Raw genomic sequence first — 17,370 nt, 5'->3', positions numbered from 1 at the left:
GGGAGCAGACATGTTCAGCAGGGTTTCTCTGCATAGCTGTCTCCCATGATTGTGGGCTGTTTCCATGTGTTGTGAATGGTTCTCGAAGACCTGTAGCCTATCTAAGGAATGCTTAAGTCTTTCCCCTTAAAAATGATTCCTTATCAGTTTTAAGTTCAGAGGAGACCATGGTAAAACAGTATCGGCGCTGGGGTATGGAGAAATACTAGGCTTTTCTCGCTTGGAGTCCTGATTTCAGTGTTGTGGTTCTATCCTGAGCACTTCTCTGGGCTTCTGTTTTCTCATTTTAAGCAAGATTTCAATAGCCAAGATGCAAGCGTTGTCAGAATACATAGAAATGGGACGATTTAAAAGGGATCAGTTATTACATTTTTCATGTTTCTCATCACTAAAAATGCGTTTTTAAAAAAAAAGCATTATTTTGGCTTATATTGCAAAATCCCGAGTGTGATTTTGGTTTTAGTGTGCCAATATTTTTAAGCAAACTCAAATGAAGTAGACAAAATACCGTACCAAGAAAAGAGTTGGAGTCGGTATTTCAGGTTTAGATAGGTAGTTAGAAAGTGAAGGGTATTTGGAATTCCTCTCGTAACCTTTGAACTTTTAAACTTAAAAATTTCTGAAATTAAAGAGTGCACAAACTCTTCATTTTAAATGTGAACTCATTTTTCTTCACATTTAAAAATTAAAGTGCCATTCAAAAGGATTGGCAAGAAAGATCATCAAGTTTTGGAACATAGACTACATCCTTGAAAGGTACAGATTTTCTAGCAGGTGGGGATCAGTAGCAATGGTTATTCAGTTTCCCGTTTACAAGCATCAGCCATGTAGTTTCATCTAATAAAAACAAAGCACCTTGTAGGCCCCTGTTAGCTTTTATATATAAACTTTTTTTTTTTTTTTTTTTTTTTTTTTTTTTAGCTGAGGGTGAATTTCCAGTATTCTCAATAACGTTAATAGAGGTGGAAATTATGGCACTTCAAGAGGTTTGTGTCAGCCCTGAATAAGAACCAAAATGAGAGTGAGATTATAGTAAAAATAACATCTCTGTAAAATTACAGTTTCCAGTTTACAAGGTTCTAACTCTTGTTTGTTGTTTCTCTTGGCTTTCCCTCATGGTGACTGTTTTCTTCAAATGTTATGTAAATTGGGAGCTGAGCCTCAAAGAAGTTTTTTGTTTTATGAAAGTCCTCTGTATCTTGGATTGAGAGACTGTTTTTGCAGATTGATTTTGCTGGGTGCTAGAACTTTCAGTTGCTTTAAGTCAAATTTAAAGTAATTTTTTCAACTTGTGATATAAATTTGGATCTTTTCCCCTGTGTATGATCCAGGGGTCAGGTATCAGTTTTTTGTAGGTGCCCTTAAAATATACATGTATATATTTCTTCTGTATAGTAACTACATATATAGTTAACAGCAGGCTTCCTACTGCTTTTGTAGAGCAGTAGGCTGAGTTTTTTTAATCCTTTGTTTTCACATGGATCATCCTTTCCAGGCTCTGAACCCTTATTTCAGTGATCTTGCCTTCAAATGTGTATAGGAATCCCAACACCCAGCACTTATACTCAGGTAGAGTCCCCCTGGGGTTTGCTTTCTACATCTTTTTTTCTTTCTTTTAAGTTCTAAGATATATATACATATATGTATATGTATATATATATGTGTGTGTATACATATATACACGTAGGTATATGTATATATGTGTATACATATACGTACATGTATATACACACACATATATATATATATATTTTTAAATAAAAACATGTTATATGTTACTCACCGGTTTTATTTGTTTATGGCCAGAGGAAGCCATCTGTGATAACCTAGACCACTATATTCCCTCCAATTGATTCTCTAGCAGAGCAACTAGAGAGGATATTTTAAAAAATGAAAATCTAATGTGTGTGCCTGGTTAAAACTATAAAATGGCTTCTTGTTGCGCTTTGAATAAAATACCAGTTCTTACATAGGCCTGCACAATCTGACACCTGTCTACCTCTCCTAAGTGACCATTAGGCTTATCTTTCCCTTTACCCCACAGTCCCTATACTCCCGCCAAATTGACTTTCTTTAGAGGTTTGGAGTATGCCAGGCTCTCCCCAAACCCCTACTGTCCTACCCAGGGCCTTCCCAAAGGCTGTTCTATTTGGCCATAATAATCTTTCCCTTGTCTGGCTGATTCTTCCTGCTTCAGGTTTTGACTTGAATGTCCACTTAGACTTTCAGTGACATTCCTATTCCCGTGGTCTTTTACTTTAATAGCACTAATTACGACTCTTAAGTAATTTGCATTTGTTTGTTTACTTGTTTATTTTCTATTTCCCTCTGTTAGGTAACAGCTCCATAAGATCAGAGGATGCATCTTCTATTCACCAAGTGTGTTACAGAATGTTTGATGCCTACTGAGCCTTCAGATAAATGCTGAAAGACTAAACCTTTCCAAGTTAAGTATTGAGATTAAACATCCCCACATTTCCTGTATTCTGAGATTCCTTTCTAGTATGAATTTCTGTGATGGTGAATAACATTAACCCCATTTATTACTTATTGCTTAGTTGCACCCATGGACTCATTGGTTAGTAAATAAAAAACTAAAATTAGGTTGAGAAGAATCAATATGCCCTTTTATTTTTTAATAAAGCCTTAAAATAGTATTTCAACAGTATTCTGCAGTTTTCAGTAAATGGATCTTGCACATCTTCTGTCAAATTTATCCCCAAGTAGTTAATAGCATGCTCCTTTGTAAATAGCACTTTTAAATCGATATTCAATTTTGTGTGCGTGTGTGTCTACTATATAGAAATAAAGTTGGTTTATGTTTGTTGATCAATCATGAGAAACACACTTATTAGTTACAGCAGAATTTTTTAAGGTAGATTTCTTTGGATTTTCTACATGGATGATCATGTCTGCAAATCACAATTTTCTTTCTTTCTTTCCAATCTGCATGCCATTTATTTATTTTCTTGTCATATTGCACTGGCCAAGACCCATCAGTATAATGTTGGATAGAAGAAATGAGATCGGATACCCTGTTTTGTTTCTGATCTTAGGGGAAAAGCATAAAGTTTTTCACTAAATATTGTGTTGCCTTTAGGTTTTTTGCTAGATGCCTTTTATCATGCTGATGAAATTCCTTTCTAGTCCTAGTTTGCTGAAGCCTTTTATCAGAATTCAGTAATGATTTTTCTTGCATGCTTTTTCTGGGTCTGTCGAAGTGATAATAGGATTTTTCGTTTTTAGATTGTTAGTATGGTGAGTTGCATTGATTGGCCTGTGTTACACAGGCCTGTTGCATCCTGGGATAAACTTTACTTGGACATAATATATTATGCTGTTTGTATATTTTGGACTTGATTGGCTAAAATTTTGTTTAGAAGTTTTGCATATGTTCATGAAGGATACTAGTGTATAATTGTTTTGTGTGGTATCTGCCTTGTTTAGGGATCAGGTTAATGCTGGTCTCACCAAATGAGAAATACTTTTTCTTTTTAATTTTCTGGAAGACTTACATTACTTTGATATAAATTCTACTTTGTAGAACTTACCAGTGAAGCCATCTGAAATTTCCACGTGTGAGGTAAGCACAAATTGAATTTCTTTGATTGATGTAGGGGCTGTTCAGATTATTTATTCTTGAGTGACTTTTCATAGTTTTTCTTTCAAGATATTTGTTTCTTCTATGTTATTGACTGTATTGGCATAAAATTGTTCATAATATTTTCTTATTGTGCAGTAAAGAGTTCATTTAGAGGGTTTGTGATGCTCAAACCCTGCACATTCCAAACAGAGGACTGGCCATTGACTGGCTCCTTGGAGAAAACCTCTAAACCCTTGGAATATCCTGTGTGATAAAATTGTCTCTAAATACCTAGGGCCTTTGTGCTCATCATGTGGCTTTTGCTAACAATATGATTTATGGTGAATGGCCTGTTTTTGTTTACCCGAATTCCTAGCCCATGCTTTATCAGTTTGATCTCTGGAGCAACTGGAGACTGGGTAGCTAAGGTCAGTCATGTGGGTGTTCCGTGCCTGCATGACTGATCCAATAAGAACCCTAGACAACAAGTTTTAGATGAGGTTCCCTAGTTGGCAGTACTTTGTATGTGTTGTCATAGGTAGTTGCTGGGAGAGTTAAGTGCGGTCCTTACAACTACACAGGGAGAGGACACTGGAAATTTATACCTGATTTTTTCTGGACTCTTCACTAGGTGCATTTTGCCTTATTGATGTTAATCTGTATTTGTTCACTGTAATAAACTGTAATTGTGAGTATAACAGTTTTTCTGAGTGCTTTGACTTTTTCTAGTGCTAATTATCAAAACTAAGTGTGGTGTGGGGACCCCTAATATCTATTATCCTTTTAATGACTAGGTAGTGATCACTTCTCTAATTCCTAATATTGGTAGTTTGTATCTTGTCTCTCTTTTTTTTTTTTTTAATCACTTTCCTTAGAGGCTTATCAATTCTATTTTTTTAATTTTTTTAAATGTTTATTTTTGAGAGAGAGAGAGAGAGAGAGAGAATAAGCAGGGGAGGGGCAGAGAGAGAGGGAGACACAGAATCAAAGCAGACTCCAGGCTCTGAGCTGTCAGCACAGAGCCCAGTGAGGGGCTCGAACTCATGAACCACGAGATCATGACCTGAGCTGAAGTCGATGCTTAAGTGACTGAGCCCATCAGGTGCCCCACAGTTCTATTTTTCTTAAGCAACCAGCTTTTGGTTTTGAATTTCTCTTTATTAGTTTTCTACTTTTTTGATTTTTTCTCTAATCTTTATTATTTTATTTTTTATGCTTACTTTGGGTTTCGTTTGCTCTTCTTTTCCTGAAGTAGAAATTGAGGTCATTGATTTAAAACCTTTCTTCTTTTCTAAATAAATGTTCAGTACTATAAATTTTCTCCTACACATTGCTTTAGCAGATTCTCATGAATTTTGATATGTTTTTCTTTTCATTCAATTCAAAATGTTTTTTAGTTTTTCTTTTGATTTCATCTTTTAGTTACTCATTTATTTTATTATTATTTGGAATTCTTTTGTTTAGTTTCAACTATTTGGAGATTTTTAGAGACCTCTCTTATTTATTCTGTTGTTGTTGTTGTTTTTTAATTTAAATCCAAGTTGAAATATAGTGTAATAATGGTTTCAGGAGTAGATTTAGTGATTCATCACTTATATATAACACCCAGTGCTCATCCCAACAAGTACCTTCCTTAATGCCCATCACCCATTTAATCCATCCACTCCCCCAACACCCCTCCAGCAACCCTCAGTTTGTTCTCTGTATTTAAGAGTCTCTAATGGATTATCTCTGTCTCTGTTTTTATCTTATTTTTTCTTCCCTTCCCCTATGTTCATCTGTTGTGTTTCTTAAATTCCACATATGAGCGAAATCATATATTTATCTTTCTCTGACTTATTTCACTTAGCACAATACATTTTAGTTCCATCCACATTGTTGCAAATAGCAAGATTTCATTCTTTTTGATCACTGAGTAATATTCCATTGTATATATATACCACATCTTCTTTATCTGTTTATCAGTCGATGGACATTTGGGCTTTTTCCATATTTTGGCTATTGTCGATATTGCTGCCATAAACATTGGGGTGCATTTACCCCTTCGAATCAGCATATTTGTGTCCTTTGGATAAATACCTAGTAGTAAAATTGCTAGGTTGTAGGGTAGCTCTATTTTTAATTTTTTTAGGAAACTCCGTACTGTTCTCCACAGTGGCTGTACCAGTTTGCATTCCCACTAGCATTGCAAAAGTGTTCCCTTTTCTCTGCATCCTTGCCACCATCTATTGTTGTCTGAGTTGTTAATTTTAGCCATTATGACAGGTGTAAGGTGGTATCTCATTGTGGGTTTGATTTGATGATGAATGATATTGAGCATCTTTTTGTGTGTATGTTAGCCATCTGGGTGTCTTTTTTGGAAAAGTGTCTGTTCATGTCTTTTGCCCATTTCTTCACTGGATTATTTTGCAGGGGGGGGGCGGTGTTGAGTTTGATAAGTTCTTTATAGGTTTTGGATACTAACCCTTTATCTGATACGTCATTTGCAAATATCTTCTCCTATCCATTGCCTTTAAGTTTTGGTGACTGTTTGCTGTGTAGAAGGTTTTTTTTTTTTAAATTCTATTGTGGTCAGAGAAGTAGTTTGTGTAGTTTGAATCCTTTTATACTTAATGAGACTTGTTTATGGCCCAGAATGTAGTCTCTCTTGGGAAATGTTTTGTGTGCATATGAAATGAACATGTATTTTACTCTTGTTGGATGGAGCGTTGTCAGCACCAATCAAGTCAATTTTGGTTGACTATAATTTTTATGTCTCCTATATTGTTATTGGTTTTCTATTTATTCAGTTATTTATTGAGAGATGGTAATTGAAATCTACTAGAATTGTGGATTTGTCCTTTTTGCATTTCTGTGAGTTTTGTTTTATGTGCCTTGAAGCTTTGCTATTAGGTGCATAAACATTTAGGATTGTATGTCTTGTTGATTATTTGACCCACTTATTATTATAAAATCTTCCCTTCTTTTGTCTGATAATGTTAGTCTAAAATCTTAGTCTGGTATTAATTTACCACTCTAGCATTCTTTGATTAATATTAGCTTGGTTTATCTCTTTTTCCTTTTCTTATTTTTTTTTTTATACTATTAACCTACTTGTACCTTTATTTTACGTGGCATCTAGTGGGTCTTGCTTTTCTATCTAATCTAACAATCTCTGCCTTTTAATTGGTGTGTTGATACATTTAATGTGATTATTATGTTTAGGTCTTACGCCTCTAAGCTGAACCTTAAACCAAAACATTCAAGTCTTTGTCTTTGTCTAGGACATTGTTCCCTTTCCCTATCATCTTTGTATTGATTTTTTTTTATTAGATTCTGTCTATTTCCTATGGTAACTTATTAGTTGTAACTCTTTGTTTTGTTATTTTAGTGGTCATTTGGCATCATAGTGTACATTTTTAATTCATCACAGTTGACATTCAGGTAATATAGCACTTAACATATAGTATAAGAAAATTGTATAGTAAAACCTTGGCTTGCTAGCATAATTCATTCCAGAAATATGCTTGTAATCCAAAGCACTTGTATATCAAAGCGAATTTCAAGAACCATTGGCTCAGTTGTGATCATGTGACATTTGGCATCACTTACTACTCCTGTTGCAAGATTTCACTCATTTATCAAGTTAAAATTTATTAGAAATGTTTGCTCTTCTTGCAGAATACTCACAGAACAAGTTACTCACGATCCAAGGTTTTACTGTATATCTTTACTTCCTTCCTGGCCTTTATGTTATTGTTTTTATACATCTTAATTTTACCTGGTATAAACCTCACAATTTATTGCTATCTTTGTTCAAACAATTATCTTTATCTTTTTTTTTTTTTTGAGAGAGAGAGCATGCGTGCATGTGAAAGCATGTAAGCAGGGGAGGTGCAGAGGGAGAGAGAGAGAATCTTAAGCAGGCTCCAAGCTCAGTGCAGAGCCCAACTTGGAGCATGATCTCATAACCGTGAGATCATGACCTGAGCTGAAACCAAAAGTTTGACACTCAATCTACTGAGCCACCCTTGGGCCCCAACAGTTACCTTTTTCAAAGATATAAATAAGAAAGTCTGTATATTTATTAATATAGTAACAATTTCTTACAGTCTCTAGTCCTTTGTGCAGATTATATCTATTTCCATCAGGTATAATTTCCCTTCTGAATGAAAAAGTCTTTATTTTGCTTTTGTCTTTGTAAGATATTTTACTGAGTATAAAATTCTAGTTTGCCTTTTTTTTTCTCTTGATACTTTACAGATGCTGCTCCATGTCTTCTAGGCCGTATTCTTTATGATGCGAAATCTATTGTCATTATCTTTGTTCCTTTGTATATAATTTATCTTTTCATTCTGTCTGCCTTTAAGATTTGTACTTTATCACTGTTTTTGAGCAATTTGAGCATGATGTTCCATGGTGTACTTTTTTCATGTTTCTTGTGCTGGAGGTTATTTGAGATTCTTGGATGTGTAGATTTATAGTTTTCATGAAATTTGAAAATTTTCTGGCCATTATTTCTTCAAATATATTTTCCATCCTCCCCAATCTCTTCTTTGGGGGCTTCCATTACGCAATTTGTTAGCCACTTGATATTTTCCTATACTTCTCTGATGCTCCTTTCATTTTTAAATTTTTGTTTCATTTTGTATAATTTCTATTGCTGTGTCTTCAAATTCACTAATATTTTCTCCTCTAATGTCTAATTTCCACTAATCTCGTCTGATGTGTCTTTTCATCACAGACTTTGTAGCTTTCATCTGTAGATGTCCACCTTGGGCCTTTTTTTTTTTTTTTATATCTTTAATGTCTGTCCATAACTTTTTGAACATGTGGAATATAATCATGATGTCATTACTAATTATAATTAATGTCATTGATGATTCTAACATCTGTGTTAGTTCTGGGTCAGTTTCAGTTGATTAATTTTTCCCCATTTGATTCATGTTTTCCTGCTTCTATGCATACCTGGTAATCTTTGATTTGGTTCAAGACATTGTGAATTTTACCTTGTTGTGAATTTTGCTTGCTATTTTTGTTTTCCTATAAATATATTTTTTTAATGTTTATTTATTTTTTGAGAGAGAGAGAGAGAATGAGTGGGGAGGGGCAGAGAGAGAGGGAGGGAGAGAGAACCTCAAGCAGGCTTCACCCTCAGTGAGGAGCCAGACATCGGACTCTATCCCAGGAGTGTGAGATTATGACCTGAGCCAAAATCAAGAGTCAGATGTTTAACTGACTGAGCTACCCAGGTGCCCCTTCCTATAAATATTTTTGAACTTTGTTTTGAAATGCAGTTGCTACTTGGAAAGAGTTTTATCTTTTTGAGAATTGTTTTTAAAATATGTTAAATGTGACCAGAGAAATGTTTAGTCAAGATTAGTTATTTCCTGCTCCTGAGGTAAAAGTCTTCTGAATACTCTACCAAATGTTCTGTGAATTGTGTGATTGTCCAGTATGACTGGTGGCAATGGCCACTCTTCCTGGTCCTGTGTGAGTACTGAGTGCTCTCTGATGCTTTTGGACAGTTCTTGCCCTCACCTCTCATAGTTTCCTTACCTGGCACATGCTGAATACTTGAGGGGATGCTCTGCTGGTTCCCATGATTTCCGGGGTTTTGTTTGTTTGTTTGTTTGCAGCTCTCTCCTTTCTGGTACTTTGTCTTGCAAACGCTAGCCCCATTCTTCTCCTCATACTCTGAATTCCATCTTCTCAACTTAGGGAGTCTTGCAAGCTTTGCCTGGATCCTCCCCTCACCTTCCTTCTATACTGTGATCTGGGAACTCAAGGCAATAAATTGGGGCAATCATTCAGACTTGCTTCATTTGTTTCCCATGTCTCAGGGATCACTGTCCTTCATTGCCTGATATACTTACTGTGTCTTGAAAATCATTATTTCATATATTCTATTTGTTTTTGGTAGCTTTAGGTGGGAGCATAAAATCAGTCCCTGTTACTCTGTTTTGGCTAAAAGGGTGAGTCCCAGCGCTGTTTTAAGTTCTTTATCTTTCAACAACCATATGGAATAGTTTCAAATGTTATTCCCATTTTGTAGATGAGAAAACTGAGACATCGAGATTAAGTTAGTTGCTTAAACTTGCATAGCTTCGTAGTAGAGCTAGGTTTCAAATTCAGGCACCGTGGCTCCAGAATCTATGATCTTAACTCTCCTGCCATTCTGATTTTATAGCATTCCTCAGTTTACAAACAACTGTGCTGAGGGGCACCTGGGCGGCTCAATCAGTTAAGCGTCTGACTTTGGCTCAGGTCATGATCTCGCAATTTGTGAGTTCGAGTCCCACGCCGGGCTCTTTGCTGGCAGGTCGGAGCCTGAGGCTGCTTTGGATTCTGTGTCTCCCTCTCTTTCTGACCCTCCACTGCTTGTGTTCGGTCTCTCTCTCTCTCTCTCTCTCTTAAAAATAAGTAAACATTAAAAAATTTTAAAAAAATAGCTGTGCCGAATATTTCATTAAATTCTTATGTAGCTCATATAAGTAGAATGTGAATGACTGGTAATCCTTAACCCCACACCCCCATGTTATTTGTAGTTTCAAAGGAGTATGCTTCCTCATACAGAAGAATCTTTAGTAAATTAAATATCATGAGATCTGACAAAAGAGAAATGAGTAATATTTCTGAAGTGTAACAAAAACTTTTTAGTTACTGACTCTTCCAGTTTACTCTACCTTGTACTTTTCTGGCTTGGTTTCTCTAAGTTGGTCTTGATTTTTGCCAACTTCTTTTAGTCTATTCTTTTTTTTTCTTTTGTTTATTATTATTATTTTTTAAATTTACATCCAAATTAGTTAGCATATAGTGCAACAATGGTTTCAGGAGTAGATTCCTTAATGTCCCTTACCCATTTAGTCCATCCTGTTTTTAGTCTATTCTTTAGATTGTTACAGATGATCTAAAAGTTTCCCTTTTTTTAGACTTTGCATCTAAGGCATCAGGTACTAGTAAAGATGGTGGTTATTTGTGTGCTAGAGTCTTTTAAAAACGAAGTGTGACCCTTTGACATTGGCTGTAGTAACATTTTTCTAGATATGTCTCCCGAGGCAACGGAAATAAAAACAAAAACTTTTGGGACTACATCAACGTAAAAACCTTCTGCACAGCGAAGGAAACAATGAACAAAACCAAAAAGCGACCTACTGAATGGGAAAAGATATTTGCAAATGACATATTTGATAAAGGGTTATTATTTGAAATATATACAGAACTGATAAACTCAATACCCCCACAACACAAAAAATCCAATTAAAAAATAGGCAGAAGATATGAACAGATATTTCTCCAAAGAAAACATCCAGGTGGCCAACAGACACTTGAGAAGATGCTCAACATCACTCATCAGAGAAATGCAAATCGAAACTACAGTGAGATCATCTCACACCTGTCAGAATGGCTAAAATCAAAAACATAAGAAACAAGAGTTCGCAAGGATGTGGAGAAGAAGGAACCCTCATGCACTGTTGGTGGGGATGTGAGCCGGTGTAGCCACTGTGGAAAACGGTATGGAAATTCTCCCCAAAGTTAAAAATTGAACTACCCTACAACCCAGTAATCATACTACTTGGTATTTACCAAAAAAATACAAAAACATTAATTCAGAGGGATCCATGCACCCCTGTGTTTATGCCAGCATTATTTACAATAGCCAAATTATGGAAGTAGCCCAAGTATCCATCAATGTGTGAATGGATAAGAAGATTCCAGTATACACACACACACACACACACACACACACACACACACACAATGGAATATCATTCAGCCATAAAAAAGAATGAAATCTTGCCATTTCAACAACGTGGATGGAGCTAGAGAGTATAATGCTAAGCAAAATAAGTTAGAGAAAGAAATACCATATGATTTCACTTATGTGGAATTTAAGAAACAAAACAAATGAGCAAAGGAATAAAATAAGAAAGACAAACCAAGAAATAGACTCTTAGCTATAGAGAACAAATTAATGGTTATCAGAGGGGAGGGGGGGATTGGGGGAAATAGGTGATGGGGATTAAGGAGTACACTTATAGTGAGCACTGAGTAATATATAGAATTGTTGAATCACTATATTGTACACCTGAAACTAATATAATGCTATAAGTTAACTGTACTGGAATTAAAATTAAAAATTTAATTAAAAAATGAAGTGCTGTAACTAATTTAACAGCTTGCATTTTCCTTTGGGAAGTATTCGGAGCTCTTCCATCAGCTTTTGGATTCCAATTTATTACTTTGTATTAAAATGTTTGTCTGTCTCCAAGTACACAATCATTGGGCAGGTAGGAGAGGTATATGGGAACGTAGTTTTTCTACATAACAAGTAACTAGGACAGTGCCTCAAGTGGCGGCTCAATATTGTTGCCTAAATGAATGACTGGTTGGATGAATCAAGGTATGCTGGTGGCCAGTTGGAGGAACCAAAGGGAAACTGGACAGGGCAAACATATACTGCAGAGAGCATATTCATTCTGAAGTGAATACCTAGCACAAAGGCAATTGAGGCTTGAGTGTATATGTTCTGGCTTTAGGACACCTTTTCTACTTACATCTGAATACAGTTGTGTTTTGATTTCACAATTCATCATACTTAAATCATACCGACTCTAAAATGATACTGGAAAACTGAGTTTCTCCTTCTTTTCCGTATGCTATCTTCACTGGAATTTTAAACATGTTTCTCAGTGAAGAGGCAATTCCTTTTAATTGCCCTAGTATTTCAAGCATTTTTTGAAAATGAAAATCCATTAAAAGCATTAACGTGAATTGCTGTGCAAAATAACTCTCCTGTTTAACAGTTTCCATCAGTCCTCAGTTTAATTACTACGTTATTCTGCCAGCTTTCTCCAGAAATAATTGACTGAATGAAGTCATTTCATTGGATATTTACAAACACCAGACTTGTAAAGGGGGTGTCTGTCAATTCCCCTTTGGCTTGGAAATGACTGAGGCCAACCTGGCAGAATACAACTGCTATTTTGGGCTTAGCATATTTTCATAGTCACCAACTCAGGAAGATGTGGGAAGGAAACACAGGAAGGTAAAATGTTTGGCTTTTACACTCAGTCTTAGTTTTATAATTTGTGCTATAAGTTTACTTAAAAAATGAGAGAGTAAAGCCTGGATTTGGTTTAAGACACAGAGTGGTTGGATAGTGATTTGTGTGTGTGGTTGTTGGCATATCTTGTTAAATTATGAATAGTCGGTAATTTGCAAAGCTTTGAGTATCAATAGTCAAAGTTTAAACATTGGTTTATCAATCATGGTGAAAATGAATTACCAAGGCCGGTCTGTTAATGTTACTGATTGAATATTCTTAATAAAGAGTTTGCTTTGGATTAAGTAATAAGATGTGATTTTGAAGGCGTAGTGTCAAACCAGAGATCAGACAAGATGAAGATCAGGCTGGAAATTATTTTATCTGAGGCAGCCTACAGGAAATTCCAAAAGACAAAATCAATATAAATGAAGCTTTTAAAGAATTGAAGTAGAATACCAAATTATAGTACTGTAGATTCAAGCTTAAATATGTCAGTCCCCACTCACGGGAAAAATTGATGCAAAACTTCAGATGGTCGTCAGAAGGAATTTGAGCTGTGGTAATATTTACAACGTGATGATTTCAGAGTGGTTATTCATTGTCTTAAAATACCGAGAGGTGGGGAGAGTGGAAAGAAGACTAGGGTAAGGTACTTATTTAAAAAAATAGGAGATGTTGGGAATGCAAGCTGGTGCAGCCACTCTGGAAAACAGTATGGAAGTTCCTCAAAAAACTAAAAATAGAACTACCCTACGACCCAGCAATTGCACTAGTAGGTATTTACCCAAGGGATACAGGTATGCTGTTTCGAAGGGACACATGCACCCCAATGTTTATAGCAGCACTGTCAACAATAGCCAAAGTATGGAAAGAGCCCAAATGTCCATCGATGGATGAATGGATAAAGAAGATGTGGTATATATAATATACAATGGAGTATTAGTCACCAAAAAGAATGCAGTCTTGCCATTTGCAACTACGTGGATGGAACTGGAGGGTATTATGCTAAGTGAAATTAGTCAGAGAAAGACAAAAATCATATGACTTCACTCATATGAGGACTTTAAGAGACAAAACAGATGAACATAAGGGGAGGGAAACAAAAATAATATAAAAACAGGGAGGGGGACAAAACAGAAGAGACTCATAAATATGGAGAACAAACAGGGTTATAGGAGGGGTTGTGGGAGGGGGGATGGGCTAATTAGGTAAGGGGCACTAAGGCATCTACTCCTGAAATCATTGTTGCACTGTATGCTAACTCATTTGGATGTAAATTAAAAAAAATAAAAAATAAAACAAGTTAAAAAAATAGTAGATGTGACAAATGTCTTAACAGGAATGCTAAGAAGTGAATGGTTGAAGTTAATGTAATTATGAAGATTACAGAAAGAATGAATCTAGGTTTAGTTCTCATTTAGACGTACATTTTAGTGTCACAGGAAGACAAATACCTCTCTCTCAAAGGTGACCCCAGAGTAATCCAAAGTGCATTTTAGTCTGTCATGCATTAGTAATTTTAGTTAGACGGTCTCAATCACAACTTGTACATTTGGTGAAAACCCATCGGGCCATTTTCATCCTCAATGGTAGCAGCAGGGTTTGCAGGACATGGAGACTATACAGTGTTGTGGGGCTTCCTTAAAAAAAAATAAGTAACACACTTGGAAGCCTCAAGCAAGTGGAAGGCCCTTAAGCTTGACCTTTAGTAGCTTCAAGTCATCGCTTCTAGTTAACAAATTTCATTTCATTGATAGACGATGAAAAGATTCTTGTAAGTGAAGAGTAAGTAGAATATCAATGTGGCAGAAAGAGGAGTGGATTAGATTTAGAACCCATGTTCTAGCCTAGGCTGGTCCATACATTTCATTATTTGTTTACTGAGGGCAGTATTATAGAAGGCATTGTGGAGATGGCTGTGAACACAAAGAATCCATACTTAAGAAGCATTCCAAGCCCAATCTGAATTTGGGAAATAGTATATACACCACCCCTCTTAGTGGGACACAATAGACTTCAGCATACAAATGCCTCTGAGAGATATTACTGTTTAAACACACACACATCACACACAAACACACAGTTTGACCTCATTTATTCCACTTTTTAGCTCTTTTCTTTTTAAATGTGTGTAACACACAGTAAGATCACCTGGAAAACATTTTGGGGAATGCTGCTATGAGGAATTATCTCTTTCAGCCTCCTTAACTGTTACAGGTGTTAGGTTTTCCTCTTTGGCCAAGTGGGAACTGTCATTCTTAAAGGAATTCCAAGCAGTGTATTTTATACAGACTTGCACACTTGGGCTCAGCGGCCCTTATTAAATGGTACCACCCATCAAGCAGAGATTGGCAATGGGGTGTGGATAAGTCAGTGCTTAAATGGGATGGAGGGACCAGCCCTTCACAGCTGAGGCCTGTTCTTTATGATTCCTGAGAAGACTTTCCTTTAAGCATCCTTTGGCCGCCTTTTTTTTTTTTTTTTTTAATTATTTATTACTTAGAAAGTGTGAGTCAGGAAGGAGCAGAGAGAGAGGGAGAGAGAGACAGGGAATCCCAAGCAGGTGCCATGTGGTTAGCACAGAGCCCGACTTGGGGCTCGAACCCATGAACCATGAGATCATGACCTGAGCAGAAGTCAGACACTCAACCGACTGAGGCACCCAGGCGCCCCATCCTTTGGCCTTTGTAAATGAGCTCTCTGCTTTGTAATGTTGCCTGCTATGCCTGTATGTATAAGTCACTGCACTGGAGTGTGAATACCACCCAAGCAGCCTGTGCAGTGGTCAGAGGGCCGAGCAAGAGGGAGATTCTGCCCCTTCTTCAGAGTATTTCTGAAAGTGGAGGCCTAAAAAGAGGCCTTGTGGCTAAGTATGGCTTGAAATTCAAACTTAATGTCAGAGCCACCCCACCTTCTTAAGGTAATTACCACTTAACCAAACATTTCTGAGTTCCTTATAAATTGGTCCCCTCAGTCACTTAATCCTTTTAGTAACTCTTCTCTGAACTCGGTCCAAATATTCGATAATTTGGGTAACAAGGTGCTCTGCAGGGAACGCAGTGTCCAGGTGCAGCAACCTTGCCAGGGCATTTGGTGTGGTGAGAGGGAGCCAGAGAAAGATGACAGCCACCCAATATCCCTTAGGCTCTCGTAAATGTAATGGCGGCTTTCCAACAAACAGAGTTAAGCTCACAGTAAACGCACAGGCGAGTAGACTGGAAATTGCCCCTTCCTTGATTCAGGTGGAAGGCAAGCCAGTGGCCTACAGAGCAAGTACTGGGGGTGTGTGGGAAGCTGAGAAAATCCTTCACTTTAAATAATAGTATAGCCATACTTGACAATAAGAAATGATTCTGAGCAAAGTGTCCAGAGGTCCTTAATGGGGATGTTTTGAGGAAAGGCAAGGCCAAAACTGAAAGTTGCTGCTGGTCTAGCTTTTCTCAGTATTCATGCCATATCTGTGTAAATAAGATCATTAAAAGGGTGTTCGTTATTCTTGTTTTCTCATTTTTTGATAGAATTGGAAGGAAATCTGATGAAATCTAAGTCACTTGAAGAGGAGTGATGTTCTTGGTCAAATAAATGAGTAAATGGAAGAGTCAGAATTTTACCCCAAGTATGGATGGCCTCAAGGCCTGTATTTTTCATTTAACATTAAACAAACTAAACAAAAACACTCTCACCCCCAAATCCTGTTTCTAACACCGGTTCCGGGAGTAAGATGTTAACACTGACAAGTCTCTTGGCCTTTAAATGTACTTTCTGTATCATTTGTGTCCATATTTTTTGTATCTTGTAGTCATTAGTTCACTTTTTGGGACAACTTTCATTTATACCAAAAAATGAAATTCCAAAGACATAAGCATCTGGTATTAAGGTAAAAGTAAGTTATGTCAAAGTTTGTTGGGGTTCTGGGAGACCCTAACAAGGATACTGGTGAAAGGTTGTTAAGGTTTAAGTGCAAAAGTCAATAATAAATTCCTGAAAAATATAGGGTACTCTTATTTCTTGATATTTGGGACATTTAAACAAGTATTTAACAATCTGCTTCTCAGGCTAATTAAACATATGTGTAATGGACCACCCTAAGAAATACATAAATAAGTTACTCACGCAGGAAACTACATATCTCTGTGGCAAACCAATGTTTGAACCATATTTCAAATGCATAAATATTGCTATAAAACACAACTGGGCAAGGAGAACCCTACCAGGAGGAGTATAATATTTAACGACAAATATTCATATTATTGTAGCATTTTAAAGATACTTTTTATAATCACAGGAGCTTAAGATTTCAACTGAAATGCCATTATTTCTCACAACCCTGGAAGACTGCTTGCTATTAAGATTCCCAATTCATCAATTTTGACACAGGCGGGGGTGGGGGTGGTGTGGTCACACACTCTCAATGTTGGATTGGGCTTTTGTTCTAAGCTTGCTCTATTCTAGATTTCCCCTTGACCATTTCAGGATGATTATTTCCTTAAGAAACTTCTAATCAAGGGGCGCCTGGGTGGCTCAGTCAGTTGAGGCCGACTTTGTTTCAGGTCATGATCTCACAGTTCGTGGGTTTGAGCCCCGTGTCAGGCTCTGTGCTGACAGTGTGGAGCCTGCATGTGATTCTCTCTCTCTCTCTCTCTCTCTCTCTCTCTCTCTTTCTCTCTCTCTCTCTCTTCTCCACCACCACTCATGCTTTCCCTCTCTCTGAAAATAAATAGATAAACTTAAAAAAAAAAAAAAAAGAAACCTCTAATCA

At 36.6% G+C, this 17,370-nt stretch overlaps 2 long non-coding RNA genes across 3 annotated transcripts in view; both read left to right on the top strand.

The window, feature by feature from the left end:
- The first annotated feature begins 661 nt into the window (after nt 1–661).
- LOC122211936 lies at nt 662–2,879 on the top strand. Of its 2 annotated transcripts, none has more exons than XR_006198905.1 (3): nt 662–756; nt 1,496–1,569; nt 2,336–2,879. It is a non-coding gene; the product is annotated as an uncharacterized LOC122211936 (long non-coding RNA). The 2 variants fall into 2 exon arrangements; XR_006198906.1 differs by lacking the exon at nt 662–756 and adding an exon at nt 928–986.
- Nucleotides 2,880–3,553: 674 nt separating this feature from the next.
- Nucleotides 3,554–17,370, top strand: part of LOC122211937 — a 52,511-nt gene continuing 38,694 nt past the window's right edge. The window contains exon 1 of the long non-coding RNA XR_006198907.1: nt 3,554–3,583. This is a non-coding gene — a long non-coding RNA (uncharacterized LOC122211937). The remainder of the gene's footprint in view (nt 3,584–17,370) is intronic.

The sequence above is a fragment of the Panthera leo genome, chromosome F3 (genome assembly GCF_018350215.1).
Source record: "Panthera leo isolate Ple1 chromosome F3, P.leo_Ple1_pat1.1, whole genome shotgun sequence".
Taxonomy (NCBI): domain Eukaryota; kingdom Metazoa; phylum Chordata; class Mammalia; order Carnivora; family Felidae; genus Panthera; species Panthera leo.
Note: the sequence above shows the minus strand (reverse complement) of the source record. Positions and strands in the feature narration are given on the sequence as shown.